This window comes from Camelus dromedarius, chromosome 23, assembly GCF_036321535.1.
Source record: "Camelus dromedarius isolate mCamDro1 chromosome 23, mCamDro1.pat, whole genome shotgun sequence".
Taxonomy (NCBI): Eukaryota; Metazoa; Chordata; class Mammalia; order Artiodactyla; family Camelidae; genus Camelus; species Camelus dromedarius.
The window spans coordinates 12,831,619-12,853,934 of record NC_087458.1 but is presented as its reverse complement, the minus strand read 5'-3'; the positions used below and the strand labels follow the sequence as shown (position 1 = coordinate 12,853,934).

Genomic DNA, 22,316 nt, shown 5'->3' with positions numbered 1-22,316 from the left:
TTGCTGCCCGGAATGTCAGGTGTTCTTTCACATCCAGGTGCCCTCATTTGCCTTCTCAGCCGTAAAGTTTCTCACTATTGCACTTCTGAAATACCAGGCTCCTCGGTATATCATTTTTCCATTTGCAGTAACTTGAGACAGACAACTTTTTGTCACGCCCAGAGGGTTTCTTTTTACTTCAATTATGTAATAGGTTTCCTGGCGTTTTTGTCCCCAAATGTAGGTTAAAAAGTGCTTGCTAAAATTAACTTCTGTTATTCTGCACTCACGGGGCCTTCTGGGGAAGGGCCATCCACTTAAAATAGCTTCTAAGGGAACTATTCAGGACGTTGTAACTTTCGGTTTTATTAAATGACACAAGCTGCTGATGCTGGTTTCCCATGACATGTAACCGAATCTCATTTGATCAGGGAGAAGAATGTTCCCTGTGTTGCTGGTGAAGTAACGGGGCTCCACAGCCGCCCTGTATTGCCATTTTAGCGATCGAGGGGGTGGGTGCGGGGGTGAGTGCGGTGCAGTGGGAGGGAGTCTGAAGATGAATGAATATGACAGCTTGGTGGAGACAGTGCAGCTCAGGCTAAAGGGCTCGCAGGGACACTGACCTCTCTCCTGGGGGCCAGCTGTATATCTTGGAAAAGGCAGAAAAAGCACAAATCATGGAAATGTCTTGTCCACTGATAAGAGGTAGGCATTTGCAACATGCAAGTGTTACAATGATACATACTCTTAGACACACAGAAGTGAAACATGTTATTTTTACCAAGTCACGGAATTAGTCTCCAGAAAATATTCTACCGTCATTTTTCTCTCATGGGATGTTCACATATACATACACATATATGTAAATATGTATATGAATATATATAATGTATATGAATATACACGGTATATATAAATAATATATATGCATATACCCTGTATACACACTAGTGGCTGTCTGTGTATATATTTATATACACACGTATTTGTATATACATATATTTATAACCATTTTTCTCCAGGTCACACCAACCTTGGAGATAACTAGGGTTGGGTGTCGACCTCATTGCAGTGGTGTTTGTCGCCAAGGAACCATGCTGTTTTATTATCCTGACTCCTTAGTCCTGAACATCTTACACTTCTTGGTGGCACCTGTGACAGCTACTCCCTGCTAAAGATCTACCGCTGTTTCTGCTGCCCTCCAAAAGTGCCCATTGCCACCAGAAGGGCCCATTTACACACTTCTCTGGTCATTAACTCTATCTTCCCCTCACTGCCAGCTCCTGCAATTCCCTCACTTCCCAGACACCACAGTGGCAATATTGGCTCCTACTTTTGAGGAACGATGAGCAAGGCCGTTAGAACGCCCTGGGGTGGAGGACCGTGGGAGCTCACAGCAGTGGTTCTCTGCACACGCAGTCCCTCACGTCTTAGGTTATGGGACATACGAATGGAGTGAAGATGAGGGCTCCACGTTCCATAAGATCTTGGCAAGAGTCTACCTTTCTTTCCTGTCCCGACTCCAGACGAGGACCCAGAGCCTCACCACCACCATTTCTCGTAGAGGCCGGCAGGATGAACTGTTTATTACTGTTTCCGGAAGCCAAGGCAAGAGCTTCATGGCATTCACTACCCCCAGTACCCTTCTCCCAGTACCCGTACTACTCTGGACATACCTGCGTCTCCAGATCCTGTCTATGGCCTCATACCTTTCTTTTGGGTCCCCTGGAGCTTTGGATCCTTCGTCATCAGACTTTCTTCTATTCCCAGTCTGTTCTCAAAATATCCTCCTCTTCTTGCTCTAACTTACACCTAACCTAATGCTCCCCTGAGGACAAGACTCCTCCTGTAACCCCCTCCTATATGCAGAGGTTTCTCTTCCCCCCACAGCTCCCCCCATACCAGCATTAGGGATAGATGTCCTTCTTGTTCCTCTCGCTGCTCCCAGTTCCAAACCACTGCGACTCCCTCCGCCCTCTGCACTCCCCAGTGTGGAAATGTTTGCCATCAGTGTGTGCCAGCCGCTAAGCCTCTGTTACAGTCATCTCCAGACCTCTTGGTTACTATCTACCACCTTTTATTTTTCCATCTCACATCCCCTTGAATCTGATTTTAAGGATCAGTTATTCCACTGGACATAAAATCCAAAGGCCATACCACCTTTTCATTGTCCTTCCCTCCCCATCATGTTCTTGGGTCCCCTCGCCAACACCTAGATTAAATTCTATCACCCATTATTTTTTAAATCCTATCATTGCATACACCCTCATCTCCACTGTCTTTCTCTCTCTCTTTCTCTATTACACTTACTTTGCAAAAATCCCAGACCTATTTATATGTAGCTCTCTACCTATCCTCCGCCCACAATTACCCAGGAAAACACCTACAACCATCCTCTCTGATCTCACTTTAAAATTCATGACTACTGGCTTCAGGTGAACTCAGCAATCCTGCTATCTTTCCTCTTCCTCTTTTCTCATGAATATCTCATGCCTTCTCTTCTGCCCTCAAACCTCTTAATTCCTCCTTCCTCATTCCCCTTCTTAGCTAATGACCTTACTTCTGATTTAACTATAGATTAGCAATAGAAGCAAGAGCAAGTAGAATAGAGTGCCCACACTCTTCCACTATTGTGTTTAATGAAACTGTCCGTACCTGCGCCCATATGCTCTGCTTTCCTTTTTGCCGAGGTGGACGAGCTGACCATGGTCACATCCAAACCCCACCTCATGGCTTGTGCAGCAGGTCCCTTCCTCCCTTGCCTACTCAGGGACGACGCTCTAGCAACACCTCTTCTCTCTCCTGCATCATCAAAGTTTCCTCTATTCTGGATAATTCCTAATAGCATATAGACATGATATTATATCTCTCAACCTTAAAAAATATTTTTTTTCTTGATCACATATCTCTCTCTAGGTATTACTCCATTTATTTCCCCTTTTTCATTCTAATTATTTTTGATTGAAGTATAGTTGGTTTACAATGCTGTGTTAATTTCTGGTGCATAGCGTAGTAATTCAGTTAAACATATCTATCTTTTTCATATTCTTTTTTATTATAGGTTATTGCAAGGAACAGAATATAGTTCCCTGTGCTACACAGTATCTGCAAATCCCACTCCCAGTTTATCCCTCCAGCCCCTTATTCCCGCTGGTAACCACAAGTCTGTTTTCCATGTCTGTGAGTCTGTTTCTGTTTTGTAAATAAGTTCCTTTGTCTCATTTTTTTAGATTCCACATATAAGTGATATCATATAGTAGTGTTCGTTCCTTTTCTGGCTTGCTTCACTTAGTAGGACCATCTCCAGGTCCATCCATGTTGCTGCAAGTGACATTATTTCATCTGTTTTTATGGCTGAGTAATATTCCATTGTATCTATAAACCACAACTTCTTTACCCAGTCATCTGTCGATGGACATTTAGGTTGTTTCCACATCTTAGCTATTGTAAGTAGCATTGCTATGGAAACGGGGGTGCATGTATCTTTTCAAACTAGAGCTTCTTCCGGACATATGCCCTGGAGTAGGGCTGCTGGATTAGAGGATAAGTCTATTTTCAGTTTTTTAAGGAATCTGCATACTGTTTTCCACAGCGGCTGCACCAAACTGCATTCCCACCAGCAGTGTAGGAGGGTTCCCTTTTCTCCACAGCTTCTCCAGCATTTGTCATTTGTGGATTTTTGAATGACGGCCATTCTGACTGGTGTGAGGTGATACCTCAATGCAGGTTTGATTTGCATTCCTCTAACAGTTAGCAACATTGAGAATTTTTTCATGTATATTTGCTCTTTTTTAAAGCAACATTTCTCCAAAGAGGTTTATGTTCTCACTGTCTCCGGTTCTTCTAGTCTCACTTTAATACATGCCAATCTGTCTTTTAACCCAATGCTTCACTGAAATAGCTCCTGACAAGGTCACCAATGGCGCTGCTAAAGCAACACGCATTTCTCAGTTTTCATCTTACTCATCCCATCAGCAGCACTTGCCACAATTGATCATTTCCTCCCACTTGAAGCATTTTCTTCATTCTCAGTCTTTTTTCTCTCTGCCTGGCTATTCGTTCTCTGTCTTCTCTGCTTCTTTCCTCCTATTTCTCCAACCTCTGGAGGCTCAGTTCCCAGACCTCCCTTCTTCTCCGTCTCCCTAGGTGATTTAATCCAGGCTCACGGCTTCCAATGCCAGCAATAGGCCAGTAATTTCCAAATACGTGCCTTCCTCCTGAACATTCCCTTGAAATCCAGACTCCTACACCCACTTGCCTACTGGATAGCTCTCTTTAGCATGTCCACAAAGAAATCCTTGAATTCCCGCACCAAATTTTCATCCTCAGTACATGGCAACTTCAGTCTTCTAATTGCTTAGCCCCGGAAGTTTAGACTCATTTAATCTGCCAGCAAATGCCGTTGGTTTGATCTGCAGACACATTTAGAATCTGACTTCATCATCCTCCTGTATTACAACCACCCGGCTCCAAACCACTCTCAATCTGCTCTGTCAACTTTTACTGCATCCTCTCCAGGACCTCTTCAGTGGCCCTCTGCACAGCAGCTAATAGAGTGATTTTTAAACTTAACTTACTCATCTCTCTCCTGTGGTCAAAATTCTTCGGTGGCTTTCTAGATCATCCAGAAATAAAAGTCAAAATCCTTAAATTCCCAATAACCCCCTGTGCAGTTTGGCCCCCCACCACTTCTCTGATTCGACCTCCTGCCTCTCTCACTCTGTTCCAGCCAAACAGGCCCCCTTGCTCTTGCCCACCTCACCTCCTTCAGATGGCTGCTTAAGCGTCACTCTTTGTGAGATTAAAAGAGCAGCCCCCATCCCTGACATTCCCTTGCTCGCTTCTCTGCTGTGTTTTTGTCTATGGAATCGATCACCATCTGCCATGCTTCTGCTTTGGTATTTACTTTCTGTTAACTCAACGAGAATGTAAACTTTATGAATAGACAGACTTTGCCTGTACTCCCAGTGTCTAGAACAGCGCTTGGCATGTAGTAGACACTTAATAAATACCTATTGAGAGAATGAACGTGAGATGATGACATCCAAAATAAATATTCTAATAAAAATGAATATATGTGTGTATGTATATATACATATATGTATGACTGAAACATGATGCTGTACACCAGAAATTGACACAACATTGTAAACTGACTCTACTTCAATTTAAAAAAAGAAAAAGAAAAAATCTTTAATGAAAAGGGAAACTAAATGAGAAGGACATCTTGAATATTGCAAATTTATGCGATCCTTGAGAGCTCCGAGGCTAATTTGCAGTGTAAACACAACTGTAGATGTAGAGAGAGAGACCCTAGTGAGAGTTTGGGTGTAAGAGGCAGAGCATTGACATTGGGCTGGAAGCATATTATTCCAAGTAAGAGAGAGGGAGGAGAAGGGGAGAGAGAGAGAGAGAGGATAAGAGGCAACAAGAAAGAAAAATGGATCATGGACAGGTAGAAAAAGAATACAGAAGCTATAAAGTAAAAAGTCATTTGAATATTGAGGAATAGTAACGAGGACTCCGAGGCACAGAAACGAATTGAGGCAAGAGAAGTAGAAAAGGACGGATGCTTGTAAGGCAGAAGCTCGTCTCGATAGCCCGCCTTACATTAATTTAAGATAATACTCCATTAATCTTCATAGCGGAATCTTTAATTGCAGAATCTTTCATCAGCCTTGTTATTTGCTGCACCTGTCATTGGAGACACTCCATGGTTTTTGTTGTGCTGTTGTCATTTCTCACGCTAATTAGAGGGCTGCTTTGTTGTGTTCTTCAGTGTGGTGGGGCTTAAACAGTAACGCTGTCAATTAGGTTCCTGCTCCCCGAACAGGTTTCACATAGCATTTTGGGCCGATTTCAAAGGGTAGATTGTTTAAAACATTAATTAAATACCCCCACCATATTAACAACTTTCTTAATGCCCGTTAACAATCCCATAATCCATCCTGCATCTGCTGCATAGTCGTTAAACTTCAAATATATGTGTTTAACATTCAATTGGGTGCTTAATGATCTTACCTTAACTGGGCCTATTAAATTTAAAGACATGTGCATAATTGAGTTATTGCACATTAATTATAAATACCTATTGGCTATTAAAGTCACATTCCAAGGGTTAACACCTATCACTGGATTGGGCTAAACCTTGCCCCACCTGTGTTCTTCTGGGCAAAAAGACACCGTGATAAAGAAATGAGGAAGCTTGTCTTTCATCGGGGTGGTCACGCGGAATGGAAGCTGCAAATCCCAGTTCTAACCAGGCAGTGTGGGTACCTCTTAAAAAGTTACACAGAGAAAATCACGAATAACTCCTCACAGTTTTATAGCTCTCAGTGCATTTTAAAGGACTTTCACTAAACATCATTGCTTCTAAACTTCCAGAAACGCTGGCATCTATCTATACGAGAAATATAACTCCCTTTATGACAGATGGGATCATGTCAGGCATGAAGAGCTTGAGTAACTTCCCTGTTCCATTCAGAACTGACTGAGGCACGAGAAGGGCAAATGGAGACCACGTAAATATTTCCCTTTGCAAAGACGAACGGTAGGGGTGATAAGGAAGCAGCAGGTGCCCCTAACCTACTTACATTGTCTTTCCTTACTCTCTAATCCTTGACTCTCCCTCCCTTTGGCTGCTACCCCCCCTCACCCTACTCCACAACTTTAAAGGTGCTGCTGATTATTTCTTCCTGTCTAACGGAATGCAGACTTCAAGCATCTTCTCTACATATTCACAACACTAATCAGTACCACTTATTTATCAACTCATTGATTTGAGTCATACTTTGGTTTTTAGTGGGCGTAAGTATGTTAAAGCTGGTAAGACTGCACTGTCCACTTCCTGAGGGCCACCAAGGGGTCTGATTCTTTTGATTTCTCTCCAACTGGTGCAGTAAGAGTCAATAGCTAGTGCTTAAAAAAATATGCATAGATTAACTGCCCTTCCTGACATTCTCATTCCACCTTTCAGATGATACCCATTCAAAGTTCTTTGAAATTGTCTTTTCTACTGAATCTTTCATTTATCCTTGAAGACAGTGTCTATGAGTTTGGATGCCATGGGACTAAAGTAGTGTCGTGCATCAGTCCCTCCCATATTTTTTTTCACCTGTGCCTGAGCTCTGACATTCCTCTGGGCGTCCCTCCTCTCAATAATAAAACATGACTGATAACAAGAAACGGCAGCCTTCCAAGTGGCTCCCTTTGTAGAAAATCCCCAAACACATTCAATTCAAATTTAAACAGCCACATTTGAAACAAAGAGAGAGATGTAGCCAAGGGCCCCCTACTCTGTTTTCTAATTGTCTCCAGAGACAGATCATGTCTCTTTGAATCTTTTTCAGCCCAGTCACACCAACGCACTGACGGATCCTGTCCTTTTCCATCAGGCTTAGAGCTTGCTTTCTTGGGCCTCATATAAGGTACAGCAGCATAATCTGGGAATTCAAATATGACTTTTGTGGTCTGCGGACCTCTCCGTGGGGCAGCTTTGCAACTTGGGCAAAGTTTTTGTGTACAACAACAGCAAAGCATGACAAACCATGAACTTGACGATGTAACTAACATCTCTCAACCCACGCTCAACCATTGTTCCTTCTCACTGGTTCTCTTCTGTTGTTTTAAGGAATCGTGGGGTTTTAGTTTCAATGCCATCGCTAAGAGAAAGTCTCTCTATACGTTTCCTTCAATGGTCAAATGACGAGACAAGGCTGCCCAGCTCACCGTGTGGCACGTTTGTGAAATTCAGTGGAGAAATGCATACAAAAGTTTTGAAAGAGGCAAAACATATGCAGGTAAAAGGATTGATTATTTGTCCCAAATAAACAACCTCCCGGGGGCCTTCTGTATTCTACACAAGCCTAAAACTACAATTATTAATCGAGCATCACAGGAAAAGTATTCAAACTTAAAGAAAAATGCAGACATTTAAGAGTGTTTTCAAATAAGGGAAAAGAGGGATCATCTTGAATATTTACAGATCATTGCTTTTTTAAAAAATGTGGTAAGAATGAAGAAAGAACTGAATTGAGAGATTGGGGAACTGGACTTTAGTCTCAGTTTTGCCACTAGCTATGTGACTTCAAGCAAATTACTGAACTTCCCCGGGGACTTCATTTCCTCAACTGTAAAATAAGAAGGTTGGACTTCTTGGGATCAGAGGTCCCTGCTGGCTCTGAAGTTCCATACCTGTGCCCTGCATCTCACTGACCCTGCATCACGCAGGACACTGACTCTGACATGGTTTAGTTGAGCACATGTTAGGAGTGAGGCTCTATCAGTTATGACCTTTGTTATGCAAAGTGGCAGATCAGAGACCGGCTCCTGTAACCTGTGCTTGGAATCCCTCCCACCGTGTGAGCTCTGCTGTCTGCACATCCGTAGCTCAGAGGCAGGGCCCAGTGCCCTACTAGGATAAGACTAGGGAGACAGGGCCAGGGACATGGTGTCGAGAGACTGAAAAGCACACTCCACAGTTCTGACTGTGTTATACAATGACAACTCCCTGCGGTCATGTCTGCCCTGTGGCAAACCAGTGGCTGTGGTGGCCCCTTCAGCATGAACCCCTCCTCCATGTGGGCCAGCTTCCTCATCATCACCCATGTTCTCAGGAAAGGCATTCCTTCTGGGTCTTAATTCATGGTGCCCATCACACTTGGAAACTTCCCATCCTCTTGATCTAACTTCCCTTCCCTCCCGCATGCTGGAACACTTCTCTGTACTCCTGGAACACTTGACATACACCGTTTCCATCATTCTCTGGATTTCTTTCATCTTGAACATTCTATCTCCTGTACTATGTCTTATACTATTCTTTCTTACCTGAGCGTAGTATATTTATAAATCCCATTTTAATTGAATTAATAAATTTTCAGTCTCCTCTTGAATAGTCCCCACTCTGATCTTCTTCATCGTCCTCTCCAGAAAGTTCTGTTCGATTTTAAATCACGTGCTTTTCACCCTAAGCAGAAAGACCATTTGTAAGTTTAATAAAAAAGTAAAATGAGGCATACCATCTCAGAACTGGGGCTAAATCCACTTGCTAAAAAGCCTTGACAAAGATTGATAGTGCAATAGTCTTAATCATCAGTGGCATTCTTTTTAAGGGAATGCCATTTTATTCCTTATTGCCAAACATACGATTCCAAGAGAAATTGTTTAAAAGCTCAGAAGATAGGGTTTTGCATCAAGAAAGTTGCACTGGTGAGATTTTTCCCTTCCCTGGGATAATTTCCACACTGTGATCTCTTACTGACATGTCAGGGTGTTTTGAATGTTAACTGCATGTTCCATTTTCCACCCAAGTTTCTGTAGATAGAGATACAGCAAAGAGAGGTCAGGGGACAGCTTCAAGCAGGGTCTCACAAGTGAAAACTTGATGGGGGATGTCCATAAGTCCAGAGTCCAGCCCTCAAGTTTGAAGTCTGAAAACTCAATTTTACCAGCCCGCCTAAAGCTCATTAAGCTCTCGGACGCAATCAAAGTAAGAAATGTGCGTCTACCAAACTCACACATCAAAACATCAGTTCATTTGGAGTGGGAGACGTGTATGGGAATTCCATCTGAATTGCAAATTCAACCATATTACTCCCCTGCTTAACATTTTCAATCCCTCCTTCTGCCTACAAACTGCTAATCAGGCAATTGCTGACATAACCACTTCCTACCTCATCCCCTTCGATACCACCCCTCACACGCAACCTACTAAATAATGTGACAGTTTTTCCCAAACACACAGTGCTCTCCAGTGTCTTCTTATAGTGCCCATGCTTTGAATATCTGGTTTGAATGTGCCCCCTGCCTCTTTTAAACATGATGTGAACCCTGACTTACCATCTTAACCCTCTATTACCACTTCTGATTTTTCATATTTAAGGGTAAATTCAGATATCCCTTCATCTGATAAGACTTCATGGACTCGCCCCTACCACGGGCTGGGTAAGGTGCCTCGTCTCCATGCTCCCAATCCACGCTCTGCTTTCTCTTTAACGGATTCTGTCTCTCCACATTATGATTATATGTTGACTTCTCTAGTTTGTCCAACTGGACTATGAGCCCCTTGAAAATGTGCAACATCCTTTTAGCCCTGCAACCCAAGTGCTGGTATGGTTGGGACATCAGGGTACTTACAAATGTTTGAATGAAGAAACACTCCCAGGACTCTCACTTCTGGTGGGTCAGGGCCCTCGGAGTCCAAGTTTCAGATCTGAAGCTCGCTTGGTGAGACAGATTGAGGACAAGAGCTGCTAGATGCCTGTAACATCTATTTTTATCTAGTCAAGGGCACTGGGTGAAGAGCCCTTCTCTCCTCTGTAGATAATTTGTTAGCATCCCAGTGCCCTTTCCCCTGGATACTACTACTTCAATTACCCTCCGTTCTTGCTCTGCAGCTCACGTTTTTCTAGTCTTTAGACATAGTTATCGCAGACAGTCATCACTCATTACTTTATGAGCTTTGGTTTCTCAACACCAGTTGCGTTTCAGTACTGAGGCACCATGCTGGCCGTCTTGATTAAAGTGAGAAACACTGTGGTCTTTTGTTGGGGTAGTTTTCTCGACTCTCCTAGACAGAAATTGAGTACTTAGTCTTATCATTGCCACATCCTTATCACCCTTAAGAAACAGTTACTTCTGCCAGTTTTACCTATTACATGTTGGTGCTTCTAGGGCCCGTTTTAGAGGCTGATTTCTGCCTGCTGTGCCCTCTGTTTTGGAGACAGAATTCCAGTTCCTGTGCCCATCATTATTAGACGTGCCTCTTCGAAATAGCTGCCAAATTAGTCTAAATTTGCATAGTGTCTGGTCCCTGGCAGTAGAAAGGGCATAACTCTGCAAAGCCACTCCTAGGTTCCTATGCTCCAGAGAAAGTTAATCCTGGAGAAGGCAGCCCATGGCAGATCCTCGGGAAGGATGCAGCCTCAGCTGCTGGCTGATGGCACCATGGGGAGTTTCCCAGCTTGCTTTGCAAAGGCTGCCCAATCTTGGCTCGCCACACTGCTCAGATAGCCTTCCTAGGGAAGCTGGCTGCACTTCTTGTGTTCGTTTATTCTAAACACAGTGTCTTCTCCTCATCCCTTGATGCCTATTGTGTGGTTTAATTACTACCCTCTGCCTAGTGGTTGCCAGCATGATATACTGCGAGACCAACACACACAATGCGATGTGTGCTTGGAGGGACTGACAAGCCCAGCTTCTAAACCGGATTCTCAAAGGGAGAGACCAATGAAACCCGTCGTCGAGAAAGTGATAATTTCTGAGCCATGCAATTACACCCTTTAAAAAGTATACCTCTGGTGCACTATCCTGCCAACAGTTTACTGACGACGAGGAAACAAAACCAGCAGTTGATGGTAGAATGGCTATGGAAACCCTGTAATCATCTTAAAAATAGATTTATGTAGGGAACCTGGTTGTTAGGAGTGTGGTTTTACACTCTGTTTCAAAAGAAAAAAAAATCCCTCTTCACACTTTAGCCATTTTAATTTCTACCACAACATAGTGGGTATTTGGTTGGAGGAGAGGTGGGAGGGGACAAGGAAGAGAGGAGGAACAAAATGTGTTGGTGGGACTTTTTTCTGTCAAATGCTTATCCTCAACTTACCCACCCACAGACACCCCACCACACCACACCCCTGTCATTATGGGAACGTCTCCCCACTGATTCCACCCACCAAGAAGCCATACAAGCAAACCTTGTTATCACAACTACCCACTCGCAAATAACCACTGATGGTTTTACAGCCATGACCCCATTTCCCTCTGTCCACGTACAGTAGTCTTCGGTACTTCCTCTCCCACTGTGCATATACCAAACGTGCATGTAGATACCAGTCCTCCACCGAAGGATTGACCCACAGTGGAAACTGCAGGATGTGTCAGTGCAGATCCCCGCCCCCCTTTCCTGCAATTTACAAGTTAAAGGGATAAGAGCCTAATAAAATCAGGGAAGGTATAATACTTGATCAGGTGATGGCACAAAATACTTATCAACCCCAGCCCTGGGTGATTAGGAAGGCTGGCCTGAGAATTCAAATGCCATTTGCTAATGTTGTCAATTGACTGAGTAGTGTCTAATTGATTCTATGAGAGCTATGGGTACATGGAGAAGAGAATAAACTCTGCAAATAGATGATTTCAGTTCAAATCCAGTCTCTGTCATTAACTTGCTTATAAACTTGGGTAAAATAATTCTCCCTGTGCTTCATTTCTCTTATCTGTAAATTGGGAATTTAAATAGTACCTCAAAAAGTTGTCATGAAGATTCAATTAGTTAGAATATAATTATATGGCACTCAGAGGGAAGTGCCATTTAATAATATTTGTTATTGTTATTGTTTCTATATCAAGGTTCAGAGGATTAAGCTTACTGTTTGAGAATTTCTTATCCTATTTAGATAACTTCATGAATATTCAGAACCACGTGCTTTGGAGAACTTTATAGAATTCTTTGGAAAATACAAATACATGGCTCCAGCCACTGTCCTGTCTGGCTAGGAAAATGACATCATATGATTGATTCAAAATGACAGGCCCATTGGCTTCCATATAGAAATGACCTGATGGAGTAGGAAACAAGATGGGGTGGGGGGGTTAAACTTAAAAGTAAAAGGAAAGGAAGAAATGGCATGGAATAGATGGGAGAGAAATTTCTTAAAAAACAATTCAAAAAAAAACATAACCAGGAAAACACAAATATTTTAACTAGCACTTAGGTCCGTAAATCCTATAAGACTCTTTCATCAAAGTTGAGCTCTTTAAAAAAAAAAAAAAAACTTAATCTACTATGTTTTCCATTAAAATTGTCCTTTGAACATTGTGTCGGTGTTAGAGATGTTGGACTATTTTACTTTCTGAAGAATCTGGAATTTGCCATAGTTCTTCGACTCCATATTCAAATTGGCTTTATCAGTAGATGATAAACTCTTTGCCAGCAGAGATCCTGCCTGTCTAGTTCGCAGTTGTTGTCACATTTTGTATAGTGCCCAGGAGGTCTTAGATGCTCAATAAATATTGATGAAATGAAAGAACGAATGATCGAGTAAATGAGTGAAGCCTCTCACTCAACATGTGTGTGATGGAACGAAGTGTTAATAATGCGGGAATCCACTGTGACTCAGTGGACACCCATTCCATGTCGAATCAGATGTGGGATCTTGTCCCAGCTTTGGCAAATACTGGCTCCATGTCATTTGTAAGTCATCTGAGATCGTTTTACAGCAGTGACAATACTAACTGGCCTCCCACAGCTACCATATGAGGATTACAATGGGCCAAGGTGGGTGAAACGCTTTGCTAACCATAAACCCAGGCACAGAGATGATGCCTTCTTTTTAACTGGGCAAACTAAGATCTCAGAAAGAAATTGGCTCACCATTGCTCAGAGCTTTAAGAAGAGAGCTTTGAACCAGGTGGTGAGCTCATTTTGAAGCCATCTTTACATAAATCATAGGAAGAGAAACTTGAGAAATGGAGAGAAAGAGAAGAAGGTAAGGGGGGAAGGAGGAAGAGTTAGAAGAAAAGGGAGAGAAAGTATTTTCACCTTTGACAGCAGCTGTTCAGCAATGTTGAGAATAAACAGTGTTCTGGAAATCATTCTTGAAAAATGGACAGCCTGCCCTTGATTCTTTTTCCAGATCTCCTCAAAGGGTCGGGGCCGGGTATTTGGAGTGACTTTTCAATTAGCCAGCCCTCCAGAAGTCTGGATCCAGGCTGGGAGAAGCTTGCCAGGGTAGTGGCTTTTATCTTATTCAGTCATAAGGAACATGGAAATCAATTTTTCCCAATCTCAGTTATAGCTGGAAATCCATCCTTTTTAAGTCAGCAGGAAGATTAATCTATTGAATGGTTTTCAGGATTTTGCTGACATATAAACATTTTAAGAATACATTACATTTTTTTCCCTCCCTCCCTAGCACTATTTTAAAAATGAAGCCAACGTGCCTTGCCAGCCAAGGGAAGAAAGATGGTCACACATTCTCTCCCCGAGAGAATGCAAACTCATTTTTTTTCAAAGCCTAAAGTACAAACTTCAGTTCATATTGGTCAGTGACTTCCTCTCAACCAACTGTCCCAAATCATGGGAAAGTCAACTTTTATTACGCAGATATTTATAATTCCAAATAATTCAACTTAGGGGTTCCCACACACTAGATCGTATTCCTTTCCACAGTAACCACCACAATGAGTTGGTTGTTTTTCTTCCTTTAAAACTGAGGATGTCTGGAGAAGCCCGACCCATAGTACTTTTAGGTGGTATAAGGCTTAAAGGAGTAGTTTGTGGAAGGTGGGTTGTAGAATTCCTGAGATCAAGAAAGTCATTTCAGAGGTCAGAGATATATCCAAGAATAGTCTGTTGAGGGAATAAACAACAGGCTCCCCACACATATATTCCTAGATTTCAAATGCACTTAGATACTATTATAATATAATAATAAATAAATACCATGTAATAATAAACAAATAAATAAGGACTATAATAAATAGTATATACTAATATAATAAATAAAGCATTGAAATATGAATCTAACAATGAAAAATGTATACTATTAATTACATGAAATATGCAAAAATTGAAAAGTACCAAACACAAAGAACTTTTATGTATTTGGTCAAGAAATACCTAAAGTTACAGTTATTAATATATGTGAGGGTCAGCCCCATCTGTTAGGTCTATCGGTGGGTCATCATACTCAAGAAGTTTTAGGAGCACTGCTGGAGAGTGCATTCATAGAGATGGGGGTGGGCTTGACTGATGTATAGCTGTCAAAAGGAAATAAAATCCAAGTAACAATTATGTCATGAGCTGTTACAGAACAAGTAATGGGGACTGGAACTGGGGGAGTGGACATGTGGCTCCCACCTATGGTCATAGGTCCAGTCAACTCTGTGAATGGCAGGGAGCCGAATGGACAGGTCTTTCCCATCTATGAAGCTGTTCAAAATATGGATACAAAGGTAGACATACCAAGAAGCTAATGACACTTAAGCTTCAGCGGCCCTCCCTTGCATTGTCCCTCACAAGGCCCTGGGAAGGACTCTAGGAAAATGGTCACATGATGATAAGATTTTGTGAAATTTGCAAAAGTAAAAATTTGAATATCAATCAGTTAAGTCCAGTCTGCTTTCCACTCCGATACACTTCCCCTTTTGTCTGGTGTCCTTAGAGTAATTGTGGTCATTTGGGGGATTTCAGAAATTGAGTTGGGGGGTGTATTTAAACCAGATTTAGTGGGATAGATTTATGTAGTTTGCCGTCACTCCCTCACACATAGTTAAGGTACTGCTAACAAGCACAGTGCTGGAATGGCTTCCAGGACCACCCATACGGCTCTCTGAGCTGACCTACTTGTTAATGAAATGAAGCAGCAGGCTGGAGGTTTTAAGATGAAATAAGTAAATAGCTCCGTATCATAGCTAGAGGGGGAAACAGAGGAGAGACGAGGTTTGAAATGTACAGCATCCAAAGTTAGTCTGTGTAAAAATTTCCCAATAACTAGACATCTAAAGTCGTAAGCAGAAGATTCAGTCCTCACCAACATGTGGTCAAGAGAGAAATCCACCCTTGCAAGGAATTTACTTGGTTTTCATGCAGAGTATTTCATTCTAAAATATACTAGAAGTTGTGTTTTTGTGAGACACGAATCTGCAGCAGTACAACAGACACTGTACATATGTGTCCACGGGTGAGGCTGTGTTTTACCACTGTTAATGAAAATCAAATTTTGATCAACCATGTTGAAGGAAATAATGAATTGTTCTTTTTATTTTCTAGTTAGAAAATATTACAATAATTGCTTTCATATGAAAAGATGATCAAAGAGATAGCAAATATCATTCAGGAAAAATTATTGAGGAGATGGATAGAGATTAACTCAGTCAATCAATAAAAATGTTATATTATGTTTTGTATTTTATTATGTTTGTGGTATTTTAATTTGCTAGGATTTCTTTTCTTATTCGAAATACGCACATTTATATCTAAGGTGGTATTCATAATTTTGCATCATTTTTCTTCTAGAAGTTTCCCTAAATTTTATATGCCTCAGGTTTCACAAAACCTGTATCCACCCCTGGGGAAAGGAAAATTTGCCCGCCTGTATCTTTTGATATAAATCGTATATAACTGTCATCTAGTTATATATTGTTAGGGTTAGTACAGTTGTTAAACGGCTAAGAACTCATCATGCTTTGAAGTCAGATAGACTTGAGTTCAAATCCATGTTCTGCTTACCACCTGTGTGTCCCAAAGAGTTTGTCCACATGCTTATACCCTTTTTCCATTGTCTGTAAAACTAGACCATTTTTGTTGAGGATTAAATTACAATATATGTAAAGCACTTACTACTCTGCTTAGTATGTGGGATGCACTTAATAAATGTGATTGAGAGAGAAAGAGACACAAGCATGCAATTTACAGACACATATTTCTTAGTGAGATCTGCAATAACACAGACACAGGAAGTACTCACCATGTGAGACCATTAAGCAGGGCTAGAAACACAAATGTCTGAAACGAAGCCTTGCCCACAGGAAGCATTCTACCCAGTTGAGAGCACTGAAGTTAATAACTTACTCCCCGGATCTGAACTGTTCTTTCTTTCTTTCTTTTTTTTTATGCTAAACAAATAGTAATTCATTGCAGGTCTAGTTTATTTTCCTCCACGTATACTTATAAGGGTCAGGGTAGGTTGTGTAAGTTGATAAATTGCATTTGTTTATTGGCAGGGCTGCACAAATAACATGCAAATGGTATGCAAAATGACATATACATTCACATCAACGACTCAGCCACTTATGGTAATAGCGCTCCAACCCTGCTCTGCCTCTGATTGAGGCGGTGTTGTTGTTTCATAAGTATTGATCGCACTTGACTTTTGCTGATGCAGCCAGACAGTTTGTCAGGAGATAGGCCAAAGAGACCCATCTCTTCAGTTTAATCTGTCCTTCATTCACCTCCTACGTTTATGCTAGGACTTGCATCTATGGGTTTGGGGGTCCATCTATATTATACCATTGACTGCAGTATGTGTAACACAGATAATTTTTGCTTCCCGAAGTAGAGCGTATGCTATTCCGGTTGCTTCTGTTAAAGTTAAATGACACTCCTACTTGGGCCCCCCAAACCTAACAACTTAGACTGTGGGATGTAGCCAGATCATTCCTCATTACCCCCAGGGGGAACTGTAATGAAACCATATTCTTGCTGGCATCTGGCAGTCAACACCAAGTCTTCCCTCCGAGCACTCATCACAGGAGGAGGCAGTGTTCTCCCGGCCAGTAGATGGGCCCCGATCAGTCTCTCTCTCCATGATAAAACATGTCTGCATGTGACAATCATTTCTTTCCCTGGGAATGCAATGATGATGCGATTTCCAGGGCCCTGCTCTGGATGTATGAGTAACAAACCCACGATCCATCATCCACAATAAACTGTCTTCGTGTAGGTATTAATTTAGTCTTATGTAATATATAGAAGCGATTTGTTGGCTGGCAAGCAGAAAGCATGTGTTTAAGCAGGCCAGAGATATTTGGGCCTCTCCTGCACATCTTTCTGGCTGGATTGCATATACCGTGCATACTGATTGCTGCTTCATATTGGAGGCTATTTTCTGAAATGCTTTTTCATGGTCTTCATTACAACGCAATGCTGTTGTAGAGAAGAAATGGAGGATGGCTACGGCTAAACACGCTGGGGTTTTTAAACGTCTTAATTCACTGAGCAATCATGAGAATAAAGAACAAGGCAAATGGAAAGTTTTTTTTTTTCTCTTTAATGGTTTTGGAATAGATGCTAATTTTCAGGGGCTATTTATTAATCTGAATTTGGGCTCTTAAAGACCTGCTCATGCCTTTTGAAGGCCTAAGAATTTAATTTGTGCTTTGAGGAAGCAAGCTTGAAATAAAGCATCAGGCTCCTTTTTTCAATTCATAGTAGCTTCTATTCAGCTCAAGCTGACAAAAACATAATAGCGCCATGTATGTAATTTTAAATTTTCTAGTAATCACATTAAAAATATTTTTAAAAGGCAATATAAATTTAATAATATTTTTATTTAACTAAACGTATTAAAAATGTGTTTATTCCAATGTGTAGTCATTACGTTAGAATATATTTTATACATTAAAATGTATTTTAATGTACATGGATGTAATGAGAGAGTTAACATTCTTGTACCAAGTCTAAAATATCCAGTGTGTACATCAAAGCTCAATTTAGATTAGCCACGTGCCAGGTGCTCAATAGCTCCAGGTGGCTGGTGGCCACCATATTGGATAGCATGGCTGGAGATACCCACAGGCAGGTCCCCTAACCTACACTAACTCAAGGCTCCAATTTTCTCTTTTAACCAGAGAAGGATCAAAGACATACGCTATTGATGCTTTACAGATTTATTAATAAATGTCCATAAAATTGTTGAAAATGAGTAGACAATAGATCATAGACTGAGTATTTGACAATTAGAGCAATAGGTTCTACTTCTGATCCCACTGCTATTTAGAGATGTGATAGAATTCAACTTGCCCCCTTATAAAATGAGGTTCCTCATCTAAATAACTTACTAGTTCCCTTCCAAGTGTAAAATTATATCTTTCATTTTTTGAATTATTAGTCTATCTCATTGTTCAGAGCAAGAACAGAATGGTTCCTCCTCCCCGTTGTTACGACTGGCTGGGTTGTAATGTTTGAAGTCTTGATTTTCTCGCTTCTTCCTTGTAGAGTCTGTTTCTCAGATTGATGTGTCCTATCCTCAGGAACTTTATCCCTGTGCTGAACTTACTTGATGTTTTCTTTTCCCGAATTTAATTCTTCAGCCCCTCCTTATGATCTCTTGGACCTCTCTGAACACTTTTCCCCTTCCTTGATGATCCCTGTGGGCAATTAATATGTCACTCCCTTTTCAGCTTTCCCCAGCCATGTTTTCAATATACACTCATTTCCTGCCAGCTCCCCTCATCAGCCAGGTCCTTGCTCATTTTTCACAGCTGTCCTTTGTGTCCCTATTCCAGGGAGGAGGTACTGAAGTTTGGACCAGAATGTGACCCCTCTCCCCACCCAACTCCCTCATTTTATATTTTACAGGGAGAAGACAGCTTGTTGGCTAGTAGAGAAGAGTGGATATGAGCTATTGTTGATTTCTGCCTTCTGTTCCCAGGGCCTCCACGGAGAATTGTAATGTTTCTGGATACTCTTTTATAAACTCTGCCTTTCTCAATCTCGCGGTCCTCCAGAGGACACCTCTGTGTTCACACTCCATCAAGACCTGGCAGAGGCCTCCCAGATCCTGCTGACGTGGGGTTGGAGGAAGACACCTTCTAGGCCTGTGCTGCCCAATATGGTGGCCATGAGCCACAGGGGGCTCCTGCACACTTGAAACATAGATAATGGGACTGAGGAAATAAGGTCTCAATTTTAACCAATTTTAATTAACGTGCATTTAAAAACTGACCGTTCATTCAATTATTGGAAAACATTCAAGAAGGTCTATAACTACTTGGGTGTATGAAACTACTTTTCCCTTATAAATTTGATGAAACCTAAATAGATATCAAGTATTTCTGATAAAATGGAGCATTTTCATGGAGATGTTTATAGACATAAAATATTCACAGGATTTCAAGTACTTTGTAGAAATAAAAGTAGAATATCTCCTTAATAATTATGTATATGCGTTACATGTTGAAATGATAATATTTTGGATATGTTTGATTAAATAAAATATTATTAAAATGAATTAGACTTGTTTCTTTTAATTTTTTGAATATGGCTACTAGAAAATTTTAAATCTTGTATGTGGCTCTTTTATGTTTCTAGTGGACAGGAGTGTTCTAGGCAAAACTTCTCTGGATTTCTGAATCTTCTTTTTACTTTAAATTATTAAACATGTTAAGTATTCTGTATGTATTATTTCATGCAATCCCCACACCTATGCTTAAAGCAGATGTATTCTCCTTCTACAGAGTAGAAAGAGGCTCAGAAAATCTACATAGATTTCTCAAAACCTCACAGTTATACTTAGTAAGTGACAGCACTGGATCTGAATTCAGGCAAGTTTGGTTCAATTAAGCCGAAATTCTTTTCATTTCACTGTGCAGCCTTAGACCCTGACATTCAGATTCTGATGCTTGTCTGTCTGGAGCTGACCAGATGCCCATGAGTGCATCAGATGCCCACTTCTGACAAATAAAACAATAACCATTTTTTTTTATCTTTATAAAGTTTTCCATATTCATAATCTCACTTGATCAACCTTCATTTTATGGATGAGGAAGCTGACAGGTGACAAGAGTCAGAATGAGAATGCAGGATTCCTTTTTCCCTTTTATTAAGAATTTGTGAGCAAATATGGTGTATGTAAAGGGAGAGATGGTTGGACATATTAGGAGGGCCAGGTTTAAGGCAGAAGAAGGAAAGAGAGTTTACTAACAGAGCTCGAAAGACTTTCTTACTGGTGCTTCAAAATCTGAAAAAAAGGAGGTAAGAGCATTCAACATTCCTTGTTTTTCTTCTGATTCTTCACAGGTGACTATTGACAGATATGTTCAATGGACTTTGTATATGCTAGCATTTCTCAACCTGCAGGTCAAGACCCACTGATGGGTCATGAAATCATATCAGTGGTTCACAATAAGTATTTTAAAATGTAAAATAGAATGCAATAGCAAGTATCAGAGTGTATCTCATATAATAAGAGTAAATATTGTTTTATGATATTCTATCTTCAGTTTCGTGTGTATAAGTGCATGTGTTGCAACAAAAACTGTATTTCTTAACTGTGAGTGACAGTAAAAATAAAAAAACAAGTTAGAAAACACAGCTGTGTGCCACCGGGACAATCACAGCCATACATTATGCTGCACCAGCACTGCACCAGCGCTGTGGTGGGCTGTGGCTTCCAGTAAACCTTCTGAGCATCCTGGATCAATCAAGCCAGCTACCTCAGCCAATTCCTTGAGGCATAGAATCGTCTCAGTTGGTCCAAGAAGATGTCAGTCAGCATGATATACACTCAATTATATAAGTCCCCACCTTAAGTTAAAATTTCAATGTATAGCCTCCTCTACTCAGATTACTTCATCATCATTATTTTTTTTACCTTCTGAAACGCAACAAAATCAAACTCTTTAAGCAACGGTTTTGCATATTGGCCATAGTAGTGGATGACGAGTGGGAAGGATTTTAGATGGTAAAAGATATGCCTGCGTGTATTCCCCTCGTACTTACTGAGCACTTCCTATGGGTAGAAGGTAACTCGTTATTCTGATGCGAGAAAGAGCAATCAATTGTGATAGTGCATGCAAAGTTCTCACATCCACACAGAACTCAACCAAGTAGGGAGGTGACTGGGTTTCTCCGAGAAAGGGATCTTTAAGCAAAGATCAGAGGTACCCTTCCCAAGAGCCATGTTACTGAAGAGATGGGAAGAAGCTCAGTTGAATTGGGTGAAAGAACTGGGTGAGAGGAAAGAATGTAGATACAGAGAGTGTAGGCAGCTCTGGAGAACTCTGGTTTTGAAGAGAAGGAAAGAGAATAGGCAAAAGCTGGACAGAGAAGTTTAGTCAAAAGAGACATTGTTTTGTTTCGTTTTGCATTTTTAGATGGAAAGGACTTTTGATCTTTTTTAAAGGTGATTGGGAAATTTCTAAGAGAGAGGATGTGCCTCCTCATTTTAACGTCTCTAAATTTTACTTATTCTTTCAAGATCTAAGATGCATATCATCTCCTGTGTAAAACCCACTTGCCTCCTCAGCTCTCTCCCACCTTCTCCAACTGATAATTAATTTGTTCCCCTAAGAGTTCTCAGGTTTTATTTATAGTATTTGAATATTCAGTAACAGCAGTAATGACTTTCTTGTGTGTATTTTCCTCAGCTTATTTTCTGTCTTCTTAGTCAGGCTTTGAGTTTCTTGAGAGATAGGACAGTGTCTTGATCAGCTGTACCACTCACTCTAAGATGAGCATGAGCTCAGTAAATGCTTGTTGATTGACTATGCAGAAGAGATTCTGAAAACTAAGGGAAATTGCAGAACTAGAAGCAGAGAAAAAAAAAGCACCCTTATCCATCTCACCCCTTGTCCCCACTCACAAACATCACTGTCCTCTTTCCTCTAATGACCTAAAATCACTGTCCCAATTCCTTTAAGAACTTGAATAATTAAAATCAACAAAAAACCCAGCAGCCCGGGGGGAAATATTAATCCCTCAAAATTATTCCATTTGGCCTGCATAATAATTTTTAAACTTGTGAATTAGTCGTTAACATTTACATAGAGGATATTTCAACTAAGATTTTTTTTTTTTTTCAACTGAGATTTGAGTATCCAGCTTCTTTTGA

At 40.9% G+C, this 22,316-nt stretch overlaps 1 long non-coding RNA gene across 1 annotated transcript in view; it reads right to left on the bottom strand.

Annotated features, from left to right (window-relative positions):
• The window catches only part of LOC116148090 (uncharacterized), a 76,829-nt gene that overhangs the window by 32,486 nt on the left and 22,027 nt on the right, over positions 1-22,316 (bottom strand). The window contains exon 2 of the long non-coding RNA XR_004131560.2: positions 8,806-8,944. This is a non-coding gene — a long non-coding RNA (uncharacterized LOC116148090). The remainder of the gene's footprint in view (positions 1-8,805; positions 8,945-22,316) is intronic.